This window comes from Diadema antillarum, unplaced genomic scaffold (assembly GCF_040938485.1).
Source record: "Diadema antillarum isolate AM-2024a unplaced genomic scaffold, OU_Dant_1.0 scf00000014, whole genome shotgun sequence".
NCBI lineage: Eukaryota > Metazoa > Echinodermata > Echinoidea > Diadematoida > Diadematidae > Diadema > Diadema antillarum.
The window spans coordinates 2,519,639-2,542,531 of NW_027270903.1; the positions used below are offsets into that span (position 1 = coordinate 2,519,639).

Genomic DNA, 22,893 nt, shown 5'->3' on the forward strand with positions numbered 1-22,893 from the left:
AATATCCCAGATTAAAAGATAGAAAACTAACATGCGGAAATGTGCGCATTATAGAAAAATATTAGGTTTGTAAGAGGGCCTAATTTTCATTTCATTTCGATCTGCGCATTATGAAGAATCTAGAAATACATGTTTATGATATTGAATTCTTTCCTAAACTATTCTAAATCAATTCGAGTATTTCATTTAGAATTTTACGGTGAAATAAAGCTTGTAATTCAACGAAAGGTGAAGTGCGTTCTTCGTCTCCGAACTTCTCTTGCAACTAGAGCGGTGCCGAACATGACTGAAAAGCGTGGTGGAATGCTAGACATCCCATTGTAACACCTTGAACCCAAACATGTGTTTGCATGAATCTAAGAAGAGTTGCCACTCCATCTCTGTAACACCTCCCTGATCGAAACAACATCATGAAATCTTTTTGAAGTTTGGCATTGAACTATTCACAAAGAGGTGCAGGTATGCCAGTTATAACAGTTTGAGAGAGAGGACCATCTCCAAGAAGCTGGTTTGTACACCGAATGAAAAGACCTGAAATTTGATACTGCCAGGGCCTGAATTCTGGCTTTTGCCTGGAAATGGGTATCCCTCAAGGCGATGTTATCAGTTCACAATTTCCCCTTGATTTGCGTGGGGAAAAACAAAACAAAAACAAAACAAACATACTTTTCAGATCCATGACTCAGGAACTATGACCCTTCCTCACTAAAAGTCATCATTTCTAGGTAACCATAGCACAGCGTCACAACAGATGTGTGTGGGTGGATGAGACATTCAGAGGCCACTGAAGCTACAGATATCAACCAGCTCTTTGCAAAAAGAAAAATTTTGGTATTCCATGACACTTTCTTACATCTGATTTTCTCAAGACCTCTACTAATCTGTGTGTTTAATTCAATTCTGCTTCTTACAGCCAGTTTGGACATGGTGCACAATTGCAAAATAAGCATGTGACAGTATGCAAACAAGCATGATTGTGCCGCTGCGAGGAATACTATGCTGTAGTGTCAACCGACAGTATTAGTACAATGTAGGTCAACTGTGAGGCACGCAGACATTATCATACAGACAGGGGATTCCAAGAAGGCGTGTCCTTACTTCTATCTCCTTGACCCCAACCCGTCCCCCTCTCTCTCTCTCTCTCCCATGGGTTTTACACCTTGACCTTTTTTACTGTATCGATAAGGCTCGAATAATTCAATGATTCTCTACAACCATGCTCTACAGAGCACAAAGGTTTGCTTTCCATGCTTTGCTGGGCACATACATGTATCCACTGACTGTACAACAAATGAAATGTTCTGCAACTTCACTGGATGGTTCCGTGACTATAATGCAGGGTCCAAACTGCTCCAAACTTGGTAAAGAAATGTTCTTACATAGGAGGTCTAGCATTGTTCCTCTTTTCTTTCCTCCTTTTCCTGTCCCTCAGTGATATCCTGTTTTATGTGCTTACAATGTAAAGTCAAGATTTAGTCTAAACCTGTGAAATATCTCAAATAGGGAAATTGCACCACTTCATAATTCCCACTCATTAAATCTCCTGTCCACACAGTAGTAGCTGGCAACTTTGCAGCAAAAGCTACACTTATTAAAATGCTTTGATGCTAAATACAATTACAGTGTAACAATACTTTCACAGAAAAATAACGACATTTTGCACAATAGAATTGCTTCAATTTTCCAGATCTATCCAGGTGGCAGAACAGAGTGACATTGTGGTTCTCTGCGACAAGGAACAAATAACGTCTGTCTGTGTGTACACTCAATTGTATTCTTATTTGACACTTAACCTCGGTGCAGCTTCACTTCCTCCCCTTGTATGAGATTCGGCATAATACCGTGTGTGCCAAATCGCTTCCCTTGGCTATGATGAACATTGGCAGTACTTTGGCAGTCTTTTAAAATAGGAAAATTCAATCTAAAAAAGACTTCTATCACAAAGCAATATATCTAATCACAATAAAACTGAAACATCTGAACACTGCACAAATTCTACGTACAGCTGTACATGACAATGGGAACAAAAAATCTAAGTAAATTAAACATGAATAGAATTTTACAATGCAATTTTACTATATATGTATACATTGTAGAATGAATGGCATATTGTCACAGAATCAGACTGCACACCTTTGTGAGAAAAATCCAGTTTTCACATTTTTTTAAATCCCAACTTAGCTTTTTTAATGACAGGGCCTATGCATGTAAACTACATGTATCTGTATGTTTTTGTTTGTGTGTGTGTGCGTTTAGTAGAGACAGTACAATTGTACTACAATGTACATGCAAAATTGTTGGCATAATTACTGATACACCTACACATGATGAAATGCAATTCACTGAGGAGGGGGAGGCCGGGAGGGGATAAAATAAAAATCCAGCTTTTCCATACCATGTAGGCCCTACATGTAATTCCCACCAGTTCCCACTGAAATCCACAACAATGGACTGACACGCCACAGGGCATGTGGGTGTATGGAACAAAAGAGGAAAGATGCCATCGATCTAGAAAAGTCACCACACAGCTGAAAGACAAGGTCAACACAAGGTTATTTGACTGTACTGTACTGCACAGGAGAAAATCACTGAATGAACTGTCTACTGTATGATGTCACTATTGTGCATCCATGGACAGTTCCCCTTTCTAAGGCGTCTATATCCCGGTTGAACAAACTATTCTGTATGACTGGCACTGTCAGAGCTAGTGGCTGTCAGCCTTTCGAAAATGACTTCATGATTTGTACATACACTTGTACACACCTGTTGCACAGCATGTAGTGAACTGTCCTGCGGTTAATTGGGTTCAGCATACATGTACATGTACTGTGAGTTAGGGTCACATGTTATTCAGCGTAATCTTGGAAGTTTTAAACTTCAATGATTTTATAGCTTGCAGTTTTAAACTATGACGCGCCTCCATACAACACCTTACAACGATTGTACGTATCTTTAAAATTAAATGTTCAAGGAGAGCCCAACTTGGTGATTAAACCACAGGACCGGAAGAAATACATACACACAGTGCTAGGCATAAACCTGGGGGGTGTTTCATCAACGTCTGTCAGCGCTGACAATTTCAGCAAAATCCTTGGTTTTGATTGGCTGAGATGCTCTGGTCACTGACTGTTACTATGGTGATTCAAGTTGTCAGCGCTGACAAACGTTGATGAAACACCCCCCTGTTCATGTTAATGATGCAGTAGTGTACAGCACATGCTGGATTCTGACCTGGAAGCTACAAAGGGGGTACTAAAGGTGCTCATGGAGAGGTCGAGCGACCTTTCGAGTTTGTTGGTTTTTAATACAATATTGATGTCACTAGAACTATGATGCATCACATCCTACAGTACCACAACAATTGTTGAATTTGAACAATGTGTCACTTTGTGTCTTTGTGTGTGCGAATGTATGACAGCACTTCAAACTGAGTGCTGAACAGGACTACACCGGACTGTATTAAATGTATGTGCACCTTAATACCTCGGTTCTGACACACTGCGTTGCCATGAAAAAAGGTGTACTTTTAAATGTACAGGTTTTTTGCATGGGTGTGAGCACTGTACTTTAAAAATGAAACAGTCTCGCTACACGCTCCCTTGCTTCCTGGTCTACTGCTTATCTCACAAGGCCGACAGCCCAGGCAGGAGAGAGATCAGCCAACCGGGAAATGACCCATCCCTGCCCACTATTAACAATGATAGGCATCATGGTGTGATGTAACTGGTGTCCGACACCATTTGTATGTATACCTTAAAGGACAAGTTCACCTTCATAAACATAAGGATTGAGAAAATGCAACAATATTAGTAGAACACATCAGGGAAAGTTTGAGGAAAATTGGACAATCGATGCAAAAGTTATGAATTTTTTAAATTTTTGCGTTGGAAGCGCTGGATGAGGAGACTACTACAGCTTGTGAGTCATATGCGTACAACAGTATAAAGAAAATGTAAAAGAAAATTCAACATATTTTCACTTTTTTCGCATAATAAAAGAGCACTTGACTTGCCTCTTTCTAAAGGCAGGGGGAATAATATTACCCATAACATTTGTCGGTAACGAGTCAGGGGAATGTGTACTTTTTTCAAAAGATGGAATTTTGTGAAATTCTCTTTATATTTTCCTTATATTGTTGTACGCATGTGACATCTAAGTTATTCATACACTGCAGTAGTCTTCTCATCCAGCGGTTACTGCACAAAAACTTCAAAAATTCATAACTTTTGAACGGATTGTCTGATTTTCCTCAAACTTTCACTGATGTGTTCTACTAATATTGCTACATTCTCTCAATCCTTATGTTTATGAAGGTGAACTTGTCCTTTAAGGTTAGCCACAAAGTTCTTCACAGCGTCATACCCAGGTGTTTGGGCCTCTTTTGAATGACGTTCAATTGTTGCTATACAGCATTGTATGACTACTGTTGCATGAGAAGTGGTAAACTGTGAACACAATAAAAAGACGTAAGAAATATAAAGATAAATTAAGGTCTTTTTCATCTCATCTCCAGTATGTTTAAAAAATGATTCCCTTTTTCATACGGCCGTGAAAAAACAAAATTGACAAAAGACTAACTGCAAAATATGCCTGAAACTCATCTCTTAACTTCTTCCTCAAGGGTATAGTAAACTGGCATCAAAGAAAGTGTATGAGTTTGAATGACTCAACACATCCCTGTATCACTTGCAGGGCCTACATGTAGTATAATCATTGTGGATTTTTTCTCCAAGGTTGTTAATTTGTGAAAGTTTTATACTGCAAAAAGGCTGTCAGCTGGAATAAAAAAAAAATGTATGCCACAATTTTTCTGGTTTTACCATATTGTTCGGCAGCCCACAATAAAAAATTGAAACATGTGACCTTCAGTGCGAGAACAGAGGACAATGATCTGAGGATATGACACACTATCACATTGTAGGTCATGGTTTCCTATAAACTAGCTACCGGCATTGCCCTTTTCTAGTCTAATCCAGTCACTATTGTACATTGTGACAGGGCAAATACCAGCCAAATTTGACCTGGTTTGATCGTACAGCAGAGAAGAACTGTGCTCCTACAAGTGTCTGTCTAATTGCACATCAGCCTCCCCCTTCTCTCACAATATTGTTTACTCAGTTAAGTGGCAAAACAACTCTAAACACAAAAACAAAACTCAGCCAAGAAATTGCCACAATGCATACAGTGTAGTCCATTCAGTGTTGTATTTCAACTCTGGAATCTTACAGTGCACCTTGTACATAATGTATAATCTGTACACGTACAGTAGGACACAGGCAATTTGCCATATCTTTCTGGACGCATTGCAAATCATACTTGTGAGTACATTGTACTTCACATCAATTACAATACACCGAGTTTTGTACACACTGTGCATGCATGTTCTCTGTACAACCATATTTAGGCCTACAGGTACAGCGTATGTGTACTTGTACACTGTAACACAAATTACTGATCTTTTCTCTCTGGTGAGAGTGCATTCAAACATTGATCAGTGAAAAGAGGTCAACTTTGGAGACTGACACTCTCTTCTGAAATGCCCATTTCCTAAATGGACTTACGCTTACGTCGAGCACATTAAAGCTGGTAATCACTTTAGACTGCTTTTACTGGAACACAGTGCATCTTTGGAACCCCTCCCACCTCTCCCCCGCAATTTACCATGAGCATCTTCTAGAAGATGTACAGACTACAGTCTATAGTACAGCAGCTGCCATTTTGCATGGTGTCAGAGAAACTGCACCTCGACAAGAGTGCACGTACAGGTACATGTACATCACCAACAGCTACAATGTGTACACTACATTTTATCACCATTAAGTACAATTATTATACATGTACTGTACATTTGTACATGATGCAGAATGTACCATGGTATGCTCTGAATGTGTAGGGCCTACAAACTGTGTACATACATGTAGTATCTCTCATATCTCCATATTGACACACACATTGATGGATCGGTCTTGATACTGCATCATGTGGGTACGGTTTTGAAGTGGCAATTGGTGTTTTTTAGTCCATACAAACATTTTTGCCCCTTGGCATTTTGATACCTAGTGCCAGTAGACAGTTCTATGTCTACATTGTACATGTACCTACAAAGCTGTGCATTTGTATGGTGTACACTATTCAAATAATAAAGGTACCGCTTGTACAAAATTAAATCAATTCATCTGGACTTCCTGTTTTAATTCCAAGACCAGTTTCTTGTTCTCAGAATTAAAACAGTACCTGGTAAGTCCAGATGAATCGTTCTCGGAATTAAGGAGGAAGTCTACATGAATTGATTTAATTTTGCACCGTTTTTGAACGTTACCTGGATGAATCAGAACTAATACACCAATGGACATGGTGTACATGTACATGTATGTACACTTGTCACTGTATGACAGCATGGAGAATACAGCATCCAGTGTACCGAAGACTAGCTACCAACACAGCTGCATGTGCCCTACAGGTTACAGCACAGTTTGTGATATGTGGAACATGACGCTACAGTGACACACAATTTCATCTGCTATCCATAAGGTGTGTGCTGTTACATGAACCACTCCCTCTGCTACAACTGTACAATTGTACATCAAGTCCTGTCTGTTATCTATACATACACTCAGCTGTGAATTGTTGTATGTACAAAGGTATGTATTTTGTACACTGTTCATTATTAACACACTACAAACATACATTGTAGGTGTAGGCCCTTCAACTCCTGGTAGAGTGGTACTGTAAGCATGACTCCTTGTTTTAGAAATTCGGTCAAGGGCATGCACAAGTATGGCACATTCTTCAAAGTTTAAATGAACTCTGGGTAGCCATCGTTATCATTGTATAAAAGGCATTTTCGGATTTTTTGTTTGTTTTTTTAGAGAGAAAGAGGTCCATCTTCCTTGATGACGCATTACTTACAGTTGTAGGTACACTATTGTGAGACCTTGCCAAAATTGAATTTTCAATGGCTGGAATTATATCTTGCAAATTTAAACATGATTGCAAATGGTTGCTACAATGTAGAAGCCATACATGTATTACACCTAATGTATGATGCTGAAAATCGATTCTCACTGCCCAATCAGAAGTTCAAGCAATCATATGATACATGTAAGCAAAACTTGTGAGTATTTAGAGTAAACAACTGGAATTTACGATGTTACTTTTTTGTTGAAGAAAAGTGATGCAATGTACAATGTATGCATGTACAATGTAGCCTATACATTATGTTCATACAACACTACTGTCTATAAGGTTGTGTAATAATAGCAAAGTGAAGGCATTTTGGGTTTGAGACAGTTTTGTAAGACTAATGTTTTACACGTAAACACCTACTGGCACTGGTACTGGTTTTAATAACTGCTCTAGCCTTTGAAGCGCAACAGTGTACACTGTAGGAAGTTAGTTTGTGTAGCAGGGCTGAATGAATTTCACTTTGTCAGTCCCACTTTAAATATACTAAGAGGAAATTTCTGAGACAAGTACATGTACAACTGCTGAAAAAAAAAAAAGTCTCAAGGACTCTCAAAGGTGTAGGCAGACATACAATTTGTAGGCCCTACATTTTTGTCTCAGCAAAATGTTCTGGGAAGATGGGTGCATAGTGATAGAGACATCTGACGGGATCAAGAGGATTTCCTGCTTCAGGTGGAGGGGGAGATTCCAAAGAAAGATGTAAAGTGTTTGCATCCAATGCAATGCTGCGACTTGTGTTCCCTTTGTCTGTTCATGTGATGTGAGTGCGCTGTCTATTAAAGTAAAATGACTTGATCGCAAATGGGATTTGCCTAAAAGCACTGCCCACTTTAGTTAATAAATACAGCAAAGCATTTCATGTGAGTAGCATGTCTAAGTGTAGGCCTACTGTATGCCAAAAGTCGCTGCACCACTAGCATCGTACAGAAACATGTTTAAAAGCAACTCAGGTTGTGAAATAAAAAGGCAACATGCACGTAAATTATATATAAAAATGTACATGTACACATGTAGGCGCGTTGTAATGCTGCACTAGAAGGGGAAATAAGACTTGCAGTTGTTGTAAGTTACTACAATATATTCAATTACACTGCCAAGCTACTGTAGTTTTCACACTAGTCAAAGCCAAAGATAACATACTACCTTTCCAGCTGTTGTGTTATAGAAAAACAATTTCTCTTCATTCTCAAAGCTGAATATTAGTACACAGTAGAATTCCTCCTCTCCCTAAACCTCTCGTCTATGACCTTCATCCAGGGGGGCATTTCATGAAGTATTTTGTCCGACAAGTTGTCGGACAAATTGGGCTCTCAGCCAATCAGATGCAAGGATTTCAATAGCTTGTAACAGTTCGTTAGAAAAATATCCGACCAAAATGTTTCATGAAATGCCCCCCTGCTTTCCACTTTACAGTCAGGTTTTGTTTCCTGTTATAACGACCAATGCATTACGGTACTCAATCAGTGCATAATGAAATATAACACCTACAGACAGTAATACGATCTTACGATGCAAACTGTCGTAACTGCAAAACGGAAAGTATGCAAAATATGAATGGTATACAGTTGTAATTGACCTTACAAAACAAAGGTTTACACTACACCTGTACAGTAATCCCCATGAGAAAGTGCAGTATGTGTTTTATGTTCTGGCCACTCCTACAAAGATAACGTACAGTAGGAACCCAATGTACTTACTGTATTACAGTGGTATCAATTCTCTAAAACCCCACTGCTCTGTTAGACATTGTATAATACATTGCAAATGTGACAATGTTCCCCTGATTTCTACTACACATGATGCATTGTGTACATGTACTTGTGCAGACACATGTCTGCATCAAACAATACACTAGATGTGGCTGACAGCACACATCACTTAACAGCAAGATGCGTCCTTCTTGCAGGAAGGCGTCCCTGCTTCTTGAGATACAGTTGTATCCTCCAAGTCCCCAGGGGCTGGGTAAGGGAGCATGATAGTCAAGGGATGGGCCACTGACTTTATCTATATATGTATAGACCTTGCCACACAAAGGACTGAGAAGATGCGCAAACACCAGTACCGGCAGATGACAATGCTGTCAAAACTACAAAGCAACAAACAGTCCTCCGTTCAGGAGCATTTTATCCAGCATTCGTTCAATAGCTTCTTCATACAGTGTACGAGTACATTGCACCATACATACTGTTCATGTGCAACATGGCTGGCAGTGTGAATATCTATCATTGAAATCAATGCACAGAATTCAGCCAGCATGCAGACATCACAAGAAGAATACTGTATGTACAATGTACACGTACATGTAAAATATGTACTTTATTACATCTAATCACAATTATCAAAGTTGGGGTTTGGCTTCACACAGCCTTTCAGTAATGTAATTTGAACTGTAGGTCTGCGATATATTTTTACTGGGGAAAAAGAAAATCGTATTGACAAGTAGCGTAGGCTATCCCTAAAGATAATAGTAGAAAAGAAAATGTTCTGAAGAACATCATTTTCTATGATTTCAAAATACCACAATACCAATTCTCCCTATCCCACATATGAATGCAAACATTTCATCGCTAGCAGTCAAATCCGTACGCAGGCTGTACACTACATGCAAATAATGAATGCAGTGATCTTACGTACCCACACGCGTCATGGGGAGGTTAAGCAGGGTCACATTTTCGCTGTTTAATTGTGCACTTCTGGGAATGCAGAGTTACTGTGTAAAAGGCATGCGCAGAGCGTACATTTACATGTTTATGCGACAATGAGAATTACAAGGTAGTACAGTCAAAATCTATCATAACAAACACAGCTATAGCAGTGCGCATTTTATAGGCAACTCTTTTTTCCCCCATTACTTGATGTTAAATCCTGATTTTGCAATGACAAATGATCACAGAAAACTTTTTTACGATTTGTGATACAATTTGTCACTTGATATGGCAAATCTGACTGTGTTTCTATGGTGTGATTGTCATATTTTCAATATAAAGTCCTCCAAAAGAATTTGCAAAGAAATGCTGGTATTAGACACTATGTTTACTGAAGGCCTGTGCTTTTCTTTATCACAATCGCATTTTGCTGACAACTGCCACTCATGTGATACAATGTATGCTCGTAAATGTTATAATTTGTACATGTACAATGTAGAACCGTTAATACTGTGCGTCCTTCTACACACACCACTCCATATGTTTTTTCCACAATGATCTCCTTTGACTAAGCCATCCCTTCAAGTCAGTGATGGACATCCACAGCATTGGTTTGACACTGTTGCTATTTTGTTCTCAAAAGAACAACCAATCAATACTCCTAACAACACCTGAAGCCCTGCACAATTTCAATGCACACACTGAATGCCCTCTAGCGCCCCCCCCCCCCCCAAGAGCTAACCGAGAACGGAGCCAATACAGAATAGCACAATGTACACTACATGTATTATGTACAAAGAGTGTAGCTGTACATCAGAACACCCCCACAAAAGAAGCAGGAAGTCCGTTATTACTCCAATAGAGTTCAAGATAAATTTGTATCATTTAAACATAGTAGGTGGCTGTCTAAAATGCTACATGTAACAGGCCAAGATACATGTATGTACACACGTGTATGTACTTTCTGCTCCACTTTGAATATTTGTATTTCTGAATAAATGCTGATAAGCCCTGATAAGAAGTCTTCCAGAAGACTAAACAGCTTCAAGTACATATGTGTACATATCTTATGTATGTACTGTAGTCATGCATACAAAGCCAAAGTTCACATGCAGCATACACTGTACATGCATATTAGTGGAGAGATGCCCTACTTTGGCACTCATCATGGACTTTTGAAGATGCAACAGCATTGTTACTGAAACTGCACCATACCAACCTTCACTACTCAACTGAACAGTATTTCAAATAAACACTTAACTGTAGAGTTAGCCAAGAATAATCTCAAGAACATGTTGTACATCGTATTTTATATCATGCACCTGTATTTTTTTTTTAAATGTATAAATTGTAAAGAAATATGCAAGTTCTGTGAACACAGGAGCAAGAAACCAGGAGCACAAAGCAGGTGTTGTTGATTTATTTTTTCTTTCAAGCTATAAAATGAATGTAACCAAACATGATCAGCTAGGTTGATTTCTTGACACATTAAAAAAAAAACAGTTATGTGTGAGCATGTGTTTTTATAACAACTCTGACAATATACAACTAAAAGAACAGGGTTGTGGTACATTGTAAATAAATGACTAAAGTTTTTGAATGTGTCATGTTCAACACCTTGATGTGTAAGTTTGTGTTATTTCATACTTTGTCTGATTCCTTCATGTCTCAATGTTTCCATGCCTTTGTGTGCAGTTACTTTATATGTAGAATACTTTGCTTTGCAACTGTGCACAACTGTCTATTTTAAACAGCAGTTGACTCAGTATATGTACTGTATGTTCAAAAATGCATTGTTCGTGTCAAGTACCAACTGAATAATTCCTTGTCCAATGATATACTTACTGAGAAAATACTATTTGGTACAAACAGCACTTATTTGTACAGCATTGATTGGAATGCAAAGAATGCAAATACGGCATGGACAAATTACAATGAATGTCCTGCGAGTGGTGACTCACGATTGATGGTAGAACAAGTAGGGCGAAGTTTGACAGAGTTGCTTTCTGTGAATTGCTCATAAAACTGATTGTACAGCCCATGCTCAGTGATTGGTGACTGGTTCAGCTTTGGAGAAGGAAGTAGATTGTAACACTGCTTGGTACATGCATGTGCATGATACTGTACACGTGTGTACACGTACACTGTAAATTTTGTATGCTTCAAACAGTCAAGCATGGATCTTCTTTTCATCTCATATCAAATTCATAAAGTTCATCTGGGGCTGTGATATAAGCATACAATGTATTGTCAGAGTCAATCAAACTCCCTTCATATTCTATACTCCCTTCATATTCTATACAAGAGTACTGATATGAAATTATTTTGTCTCCTCCTCTGCTAATGGAGTATAATCTGACAAATTGCTTGTATACAAGTGTATGCTACATTTACAGCATGTTCCTGGCAGCCATGGCAGTCGGACAAACGTGACAGGCCGTGACTGCTGTGGATGCTGTGTTATAATTAAATTGGGTGAATGCAAGAAACATGACAGCATGTACTTGTAACAGGTCATAACAAAAATTGGAAGCGGTCCATAGTGGGACACATGAAAACTGTGTCTTACTGTATCAGATGTGCGTACTGGTACACACACCTTGTTTACGTACCAACTGCATACCAGTGATATAATTGTACGTATACAGTCTGTACACTGTATGAGCCTGTGCGTGGCATTCATGTTGGGATCAGAGTTATGTAATTTCGGCAAGGTTTTTAAATTTGTGAAAGGCACCCGACTAAAAAAAAAGGGGAAAATAAAAACTGAGAAAAATATGGGTATATGGCATTATACACTATTCTTTAATAGCATTTGCGTGCTTCTATTTTCCAGCTTTCATCAACTGTATGATAAAATTGATTCTTACTAGATATTACAAGTTGGGTAATTTGAAACATATTTTCAGCTAAGCTCTAGTATCACTGATAAAACAGAATTACAATTCTAAATTCCGCATGCATTTCCAGTTGACTGCTTTTTACAAAGCACACTGTGAGTGCACATACACACAATTGTACTTGCTCACTACACTGTGAAACTGGTTTCATTTCTTTACTGTGGACAAATAGGTATTTGTATTGAGTGATCCTTTTACCCAATACAGAAAAAGGAGATTAATGGGGCTACAAACATATGCACACAATAACTGTCCACTCTTAATTTTCTGGCATGCTTGCATTTACCTTGAAAGATTAGATATCACCGAAGCATACCAAGCTGCTCGTATGCACAAATGAGCAGTTGGTACGCTTCATGATCTTCTGGCGTACATTGTAACTGCCTCCTTGCTCATGTCAGATACATTGTAGGTCTCTTTTCTTTTTGACTGATCAGCTAGCAAGTATTTTGGTCTTATTGTAGGAGTCTAACAAGGGTCTTTACATATATATGCTGTACTTGCATAGTTTAGCTTCTACGTTTACTTAAAAACCGTAACTTTGAAGTTTCAGAGGAAAAGGGTTCCAAGAAAAGAAATCTTCATTGACACATTGAAAACACTTGTTCTTTTTCGTTAGAGACTTACTTGAAAAATTCCCTAAGAGGTTCAAAAAAGACGTCTCTTCACCATTATAACACTTCGTCTTGGGATGGCACTTCAATCAAGATCAAAACCATAAGTAGAATCCACTGATATTTCTCATCTTCAGTTTGGGTCCCTTGTTGATGTTGACACATTTTACTGGACAAGCTAGCAATGTAAACAATGTGCAACAAGCCATTATCTGTTCATGTGCATATCTCCTTCTGGCAAGACTTCCTTTATATGTGTACATTGTATGTCCCCCTCCCCCCACTCATACAATGTTGGCCTACATGCTTGCACCCTACCACTTGCCAAATGTGTGTGAATGTGGGCATCCATGCCTAAGCTAAGGAGGGTAGGGTAGTATAGAGTGGCATAGCAACAGTTAGTTGGGGGGTGTATGGAAGTTTTTTTCTCCTTCTTTCTACCAATTCAAAAACAGCTGTGCTTAAAACTTTTCTTACTTGTACATGTACACGGAAAAAACAACATCTGATATCAGTTTCCCTGCAAAACATTTGGGTCCAGTTCTGCAAATACCGCTTTTAAATCATCATGACTTCTTTAATAGGCCTTCATGGCAATACTGTTTGCCTAGCAGAGGAAAAAATACATATTTAATTTTTTTCCCCCAAGATGATCCTGTACTATTAGTAAGTGGACGGCAGGCAATGTTTTCTGTGCCCATTAAAAAAAAAAGGGGGAAGACTTCCTTATACCCCCCTCTCCCTAATCCACCCCCCCCCCCCAGCCATTCATACTCCACCACTTGCCAAAATGTGTGTGAGTGTATGCATCCGTGCCTAAGCTAAAATGGTTCAAAGGTAGTGTACATTGTAGGGTGGTAAGGCAAACTTAGTGGGGAATAGAAGGAAGTCTTTCCCCAAAAAGAAATTGACATGCTTCGATATATAATGCAAAAAGAGTGAAATAATATATATATTTTTTCACATTTAATCTCAGATAAGGAATTTAACACTAGTTAAAATTGACTGGAATTTAGATCTTTCCTAATTGTCAGATTATTTAATACAAACGGTCGACAAAAGTGTCAATATCATCTGCATTCATGACTAGTTTGGATAGCCAGAATACTATATGTGGTTATTTTTGCGAGGGTTTAATTTTCGCAAATTTCGCGAATCACAGTTGGATCGCAAATTGAACAACACGCGAAAATGTTGCCATACACTGGAGTAACAATACATGCAAGATAGCGTTGGTGTCAATTCGTGAAATCAACATCTCGCAAAAATGTCTGTCACCTTCTAATTCGCCAAAATATCTGTACGCGAAAATAACAGTTTATACAGTATTACATATTGGAGTACACGTGTACTCGTACAACATACAGACTGTACAGACTATAGGTGTACAGATATTTCATTAAGACTAGGGTCCTACTTCCAGTACTGTACATGTACACACAAGAGAGTTAAACTCTGGACTGCTTTTGTTCTATACGTGGGACTACATGTATTAAAAGCACACTCGATGCTTGTTACCAGTTAGTTGAAAACAACAGGAAATCTCAAAGGAAGCCTCTCGAAAAGGTTAGTCTGCAATTTACTTATCGCTAAATTAGGGCTTTGATGGACATGACTGTATACCAAGATATGACTAGTTTCATACATTTTTTTTTTTTTTTTGGGGGGGGGGGGGTCAATCAGAATTGATGGGAGAGAGTACTACAGGTGCAAAGAGCTGTCTTCTGCTCCCAATTGTAAAAATGATGTAAAATGAATAATTTTGTGAGGTTTCAGGGGAGGCCGGAAACAGGGCTACGATGGAGGGCACATGTTCTGGTTTGCATCAGACACAGTGTATATCGAGACATGCATTCACTGCACACGTGCAATCTGTAGGTGCCAACATCGGAGCCTCTACTTACAATTCAATGTAATCGTGCGTACTGCCTATTTGCCTCATGCCGCAAACGGGGAGCACTCCCTGTTGCAAAATCTGATGCTTTGCCGCGACCCGGCACATAACCTGCTGCTAAGAGGGACATGCTGACTGCACATCGCCTGGCCACTCTTGACCACGCGAATCTCCATTGGTATTGAGCTTATCTTTATTAATATTATGGGTGCCCTGTGTGTTGAGTGAGTTGGGTTTGCCAGAGTCATAATTGATATTAATTAGTGATCTTATTATTTCTTCTCTATCACAGATGGAGGAAGATTTGCCACTGTTGCAGAGAGTTAATAATAATATGCGGCAAATCGGGATAGAATCTAGATTTCTAATTATAATTAGGCCGACACTATTCTACCCATCACATTTACAATAATTCATTTAGAGAAGGTACACTGTACATGTACAAGGTACAGTAACATTCAAATTTGAATCCCAAACAATGAAGGACATGTGCTCTATTTGACAAGTTTGAAAAATGTTGTCCTCTTTCATTTCACACTGGTTAAGTATCTAGAGTAGAACATCTAATTGAAAGCAGGGTATATCAGTATCAATCTGTATCACTGACCAAAGACCAGTCTGTATCTTGCTGTCGGGGATATGTTCCCAGAGATTACATTAGAACATTGCAGTAATATTTACGTCTGGCTTCATGAAATCCCCTCCTATGGATGAGGAGGAATGTAAAAGCAAAAAAAAAAAAAAAAATGATTAAAAAACCTCCTCCAGACAGACAGATTTTCTGTCACTAAGACTAGAGTCATACAAATTTACAGTGTCTTAACAACACAGTTCTGACCAGAAGTAGAACACATATCAACGATAAAAGATCTTTGATAGAACCTAAAAACCTAGTCCGTACGGACCGTAGGGCAAGACTTCCATAAGTACCCCCCGCTATGTGTCGTTATGACTGTAGGCCCTATAGCTAAGTAACGAATAAGTTTAGGTGGCTTTGTGGGATTAGGATTTGAGTTTACTCAGTTTAAGATTAGGGTTAGGGTTAGGGTTTTAGAGTTAAGGTAACACTGATCTCGGTGTCCTACTAGGGAAATGCGGACTTCAGAGCCAGAGGAAGCTCATACAAAATGTAGGTGTAATAGTACCGGTAACTGATACTAATAGTGGGGGTACAATTGTACATATGGTTGGAAGTCCTTCCGACCATAGTACAATGTAAAAAAGTATTTAACAGACGCGTATATTTTTTGGTGACCTTCGGCTTTGTCTTTGTTGTCAAAAGAATTGACACTACCAAAGTAGGGTCCGCTAGGGCTTTGACCGTTGACCGAAGAAAAATCAGTCTGTATTTTGTTGTCAGGGATATGTTCCACAGAGACTACGACTAAACACAGTGACAGAATACTACGTCTGGCTTCACAGAATCGCCTCCGGATGGAGGAGGGCCAAAAGTAAAGTAAAAGCAAGATTTAAAAAACTCCCCTGAACAAACGGAATTTTCTGTCTAGAGTTCTAGCTAGCTACTGTTAGGGCCTAATATAATTTATAATCTAACAATGTTAGATTGTCATTTTTGGAATACCAAACATAGATCTACAATAAACCAAAAAAAAAAAAAAATAAGCTGCCATCTCGTCGCACGTTGTGCTACAGTACACAGTACAAGTACAACTTTCTAAATTCTATGTAACGTTACATTTTAACATTCCGAAAATGAGCCTCCACCAAGGACCATCCCATGTCTTTCTCCATACACAGTAATTTACAACTTTAAAACAACTAGATTCTAGAATCTTTTCTACAAGCAAAATCGTCTGTTGTTTCGTTACGATACTCCATGTGCATGTCGTCAATATTTTTACTAACGTTTAGTCACCAGTCACAGCTACAGTTGCATTGACATTGCATTGCGGATGACACTGGTGCAGGGCGTGCATACTCCGCGCTGTCCTGCTAGCTGCTCCTCTCTCCGACCCAATAAATGCGACAGAATTGTCTGACAAAATGAGAAGGCAATTTGAATCCCCAAAATTACAAAATCATTCATATACACAAACTCTTACCTCATCATAAAGGAAAATCCATATAATTCCAGATGCAGTAAAGAAGAAGAAGAAGGGCGTTAATACCCTTTCCAAGCCACAACGGTAGTGTCGTGCATAGCTATTCATGCAGAGTAGTGTATTCAAAAATTGTTCATGACTTGCCCTACCAACGCCGCGCCCCGTGCCATCTCATGGTACATGGTATCCTTTACGTGTAAAGAAGGCATATCATTGTACATGCGATATAACACTGATGCACAGACGAGTACGTAGACGTATGGACGGTTACACGGGCGCTTGGCTCGGCAGCAGCAGGAGCGGTATGTGCGCCCCCATCGTCAATGCAACTTTAGTGGATGGCGGGGGGGGGGGGGGGGGGGCGGAGGGGATTGGAGGTCGTCACTGACCCTTTTCGTTTTGGACGGCCGTGTACGGACGCACAACGGAACCACGGGCTCATAAATTACCATAGCATCCTGGATCCTCCTGCTGCAATGCATCTGACCTTGCAAGAGAGCCGCGAGCCGGTCCGGCGTGTGAAAGCACGAGCTCTTTGGGGTCATATGCAAATTAGGGTGGTTCCCGAACGCCAGCAGCCGCCGCGCAGCGAAGCGGAAAAAACGCACAGCCGATTGCCATCGTCGCACGCAACGGTTGATCGATCGGACTTGGAGCGGCTTCACACACCCATGGTAACGTTGATCAGGAATCACCGGCGCAAGAGGATTCTACGGGCGCAGGGCTGTCACTGTGCTCGCGCACGGTACTCCAGAGCTTGACGAATATTCGTCACACCAAGCAGTATACCGTGACGATAGAAAGGATCGTTACTTTTTAGCATTGATTTATTATCATCTGCCACTGTTCAGTGCTTCCGAAAGTGTTATAACGCCACGATGTACAAAGAATTTATGTTGTAGGATCCATCTACGATTCACATGTCTATAAAGTTAAAAACAGCTACAACAAAAGAAAAAAAACGAATACAAAATCAAACAAACCAAAACTCAACGTCTATCAGACGGCACCACAACATAATACTTCACAGAGGCAATTTTTGGTTGGGAAAACGAACAGGCTAAAGTGTTCTTAAGTGTGATCTTTCTTTATTCTCCTCTTTTTTTTTCTTTTTTAAGCGATTCTTCACACATGCGCTCATTTCCATTATTCCAAACGCTATATCTTTCTCACACGCTACCACTTCAGGGCGGTGACATTTTATATGAACTCAAAAATTCATCGAAAAGTTTGAGTTATTCATACTCAGAAAGAGTGTCTCTCCCTCCAAAACTTTGGTCTAAAGTTAACTCTGTCCGTCATGTACGAGTTTGCAGATTAATCGCTGCCATTTAGTGCCAATGTCTATTTGGCTGCGGTTGTAAGTTGGGAGAGTCAACATGCACGAGAGATAAATCACTGAATTGCGTCAATGTTTATTCGGCCGCTATCGGATCAAAGATAAATTCAACTTAATCAAAAGACTGAACGTCATTCACAGTTCTTTTTATTTCTTTCTAAACCCAAATTCTTAGATGTCAATAACTATCATTACAGTATTTTTGAAGTTATGTTTATCATGATTAAACATTTTAATCTGAGAAGCTCCTTTCATGTAATCCTCTCTTTTCATCGAAGTTCTTTTTCTCTTTATTTACGACATGAATTTTCGAAACAATACACACTGCAAGTCCATGAACTATGGACGCTATTATATAGTCCAATAATGTTCTGGATGTGAAACAGATTTGCCTCATTTAAAGGGATCGTATAGTTTTGGTTTAGACCTAATTTCAGGTTTCTAACATTTTTTGGTGAGATAACGAGATACCTCTTATGAAATATGAAAGAGCATGTAATTCTATGAGGAATATAATGTTTCTATGATGAAAATTGGTTTTGAAATGGCTGAGATATCCAAAAAAGAGCAATTCTAATAAAGTGTGGGACCCACACTTTATTACGATTGTTTGTCTTACTTTGTTTGTGGATGTTTCAGCCATTCCAAACCCGATTTTCATCAAATAAACTTTGAATTCCTCTTAAAATGGTATGCTCTGTACTATATCATAAGTGTTTTGTTGGTATCTCACAAAAAGTTAAAAGCCCAATTCTCATCTCCACCAATACTGTACCATCCCTTTAAGTTCGTTGTTTTAGCCTTGGGTCAGTGCACACTAAAGAGTGAACGTCCACCAACGCCATGTTTATATTGACTTTACAAGAAAGTATAGCAATGTGGTAAAATCATGCAAACAAATCGAGAAAATTTAAATACAATTTAAGAAGTAATACACTTTAAATCTAAGAAGTCCCCCATCCAATTAGAGCAATATAGGCGATTAGACCTATACTTATAAGTAAATACACGACGTCAATGGCTGTATGAAATGCCAGTCAACTATAATATGAGGAGATGCCGTTTAGACTCGAGAGTTTCCCATTCGCTCTTTGGACATGAATTAAACTTATAAGAAGGAACAATTTTATGATATCCCTCACGTCAAATGAATATAGACTAAAAGTAATTTAGGAATGATAACTTTGTGAAGAGACGTATCGTTGCTGCATGAGTTTTTGTTAGGAGTTATAATGTTGTAGAATGTTCAGTGACAAGTCAAAGGGAGGTGTGAGGCGATAGCCTATACTTTTCGCTTTGTCTTATCAATATTTTTTGTTGTCATGTATAGCGACTGTGACCGAGACTGTAAAATGTCTTAGATTTAGCAATGTCTTAGCTTTTCACTTTTTTTATTGGTCCTATTTTGTTTGTTGTTCCGATTGTTTGAATTAGGTCTGCTTAATGCAGTCAACTTCCCTCCCTTTCTCTTTATCGCCACTCAGTGAGTGGTGACTTGTATATTATATTCTTACAATGTTGTATTGTTTAGACTATCATTTCTGATGCCATTGTCCTCGTCAAGCGTTTGCTTATGATGATGTCTCCTGAATTTCTGTACATCAAGAGTTGCGTAATTTGTCTTTGAACAATAGATATACTGTAATATATGTTTGCATATTAATGTATGCAAAAATAGTTTGTTTATATTCATTTTGCTTTATGTCAGAAAAATTTTCTTGATTTTTTCAATCATTTATTTGTTTTAATTGTCAGATTCAAATTATACTGTGCTCAATTAGTTCGTTCAACTGACTGTGTATTTCATTTATGTATGAAAAAGAAATTCAGAAATCAAATCAAAATCAAATCAAATCAAATCAAATCAAATCAAACTTGAACACAGACGGTATATAAGTATAATATTCTCCTCTGAATACTTTTATTTGTACAGAATGTAACATTTACTCGACGATAACACACTGTACAGCAGGAGGCTGCACGTTGGTTGAGGCATTGATTTGGATGGAAAAGACAATCATGAAGATAGCGAATGAAGGGCTTGTTCCTTCCCTTCGAAGTGCAGTTATACCATGTTTAAGTTCGTTTTACTTAGAGTATAAAAGCTGACGAACAGATTGATAAGCTTCACGGAATGAACTTTACAGATAATAGTTATTCGTTCAGACCAACTTGTTTAACCTGGTGTGTTATGACATTGTGCTCTAAGGGCGATGGTATTTTTCCGCTGAAATCTAGCACACCCCTACTGTACTCACTTTTGTCTCCTGATAAAGTTTGCACCATTCAATTGGGGGTTTTCACGTGAGATTTTCCTTCCTGTTTTGAAAATGTGTCAAAAACTGTCAAATTATCCTGATAGAAGACCTCATCGTTCTAAAGTGTTCTTCAGTTCGTAACTCCTCGGCCGTTTAAAAGCACTGTATAACTTATTTAGCTTCTTACGGACAAAGAAAGATGATGTATACAGAGGCAGATCCAGGAATTCTGCAAAGAAGGGGCGCCTTAAAAAAATTAAGGGGCCGCAAGGGCCCCCCGCATTTTTTTATCTATTTATTGTGTTTTAACAAAAAAGAAGGGGGGGGGGGTACACGCACCCGTCGCGCTCCACCTGGATCCGTGTAGAATAGTCACGTTCTCGGAAAAGACAACTGCTCATGAGCAATAATAATTATTCAATATGAAAATTCGTCGAAGATCCATGGAAACTCGTCAGAACACGCTCAGGCGCGTAAAATACAGGCGCCCCTGAAAGGCTCTCATTAATCCTCTCATAACAGGACCAACATAACAAATTGTGATCGACATTATTTACGTAAAAACAAAATGCAAAACCGCTCCAAATTCGTGTTGACTTGACAAAGTACATAAATCAAAATCAAACAAACATGACTGTATGTATAGACGTTTGATTAAAACCTTACGTAGAATATCTGTCTATAGGTCCCTGTTTCATAAAGCTGTTCGTAAAGTTACGAACGACTTACGAGCGACTGGTGATCATTTCTTGTACTGAATTATTGCAATTCTGATAAGTATAGCACATCAGAACTGATCACCAGTCGCTCGTAAGTCGTTCGTAACTTTACGAACAGCTTTATGAAACACCCCCATGATGATATTTCAATGTTCGATATACACAGTCATGATGTTGAACGAAACAGTGATCGTGGTAGCTTTTTTTCGTATTTGCATGTTATGAATTAGGTTATAATAGCCTCTTATGTCTATATAAAATTAACATCATAATAATACAATGCGCACACGTCTTCATTGAATTTCATTTTCACTTTTTCATTTTTTAAAATCCACATCTTGTCACTGCAATGTGATGAAGTTTGTGGGTTAAGGGGTTGTATAAGTTACCAGATTATATTGTGAACCGCAACTTCCGTGACGCGACGACACCTGCACATCGTCGTTGTAACCAAAATCACTTCTTTTTTTCTGAAAGCTCAGAAAGCTTGTATTTTTCTTTTTGCATTTTATATGATATGATTATTTATGTATCCAATTTTAGGATTACTTCATATACCATTCCGTCTATGAGCCTATACTATAATATTCACAAAAGACAACTAGGTTGTGGAGTTGCGTATTGGTACAGTATTAGAATAGCTCTTACCCAACGGTGTGGTAAATAATCAAAACCGATCACACAGTATGATTTCCCCTTCTTCTTTTTTTCGTCATGATGGTATATATACTATAGAGGAATTGTCTTGATACGTCTGTATGTATTTGCTGCCATAATGATCAAGTGAGTAGTCAGCACAACCCAGTATCCCTTTATCACCATTCACATCAAAAGCACGGGTTAAAGGTACTGTTCACCATTGGGAGCAGTGATTTAATAAATGTTCGAGTTATCACATTCTAGATGCATATGTGTATAGGTCAGATGTATCACAAAACATCCAACCATAATGTAAGCATTTGGCAATAAAGCCTATTATAAAAGGAGATATCACTATCTTTCTCAATAAACCGCAACTGCAGACGGTTTATTCTATAGGCAATTTTATATAACTATATATTGTTCACATTTTGTGTATACATAACAGTGGTTATACTAATGACCATTTTTACATTGGATGTTTCTATCCCTAAACATAAAGCTGGGTTTTGTGTCATCTGTAAATGGTACGTAATGCCTTTAAAGCGTGACGTGTAAGAATGTTTGACAAACATCCTTGATCGCTAGACCACAAAAGCCGCCAACGAGAGTTGGGCAATTGACTACAAAAAAGTTTTTTGACCTCCGGACGTTGGCTCGTTCCTGCATAATACGAAGATATAATAAGTAATACTGAGTATACCCAGCTGTATAATAGGTAAATCTCTCCCTATTCAGTTAAACAGAAAATATGTCCTTGATAAGGTGTGTTGCTCTGGGCGACAAGTTCTCATATTTCTCCGAAATCCTTGTGTATAAATAAACAACGTTTTGACATCATTTCCTGCTGATGATA

The 22,893-nt window shown here is 38.6% G+C and overlaps 1 protein-coding gene across 1 annotated transcript in view; it reads right to left on the reverse strand.

The window, feature by feature from the left end:
• Window positions 1–17,326, reverse strand: part of LOC139723317 (alpha-N-acetylgalactosaminide alpha-2,6-sialyltransferase 5-like) — a 77,821-nt gene extending 60,495 nt beyond the window's left edge. The window contains exon 1 of the mRNA XM_071634580.1: window positions 17,083–17,326. The gene's annotated coding sequence lies outside the window, so the exon portion shown is untranslated. The remainder of the gene's footprint in view (window positions 1–17,082) is intronic.
• Window positions 17,327–22,893: the final 5,567 nt, after the last annotated feature.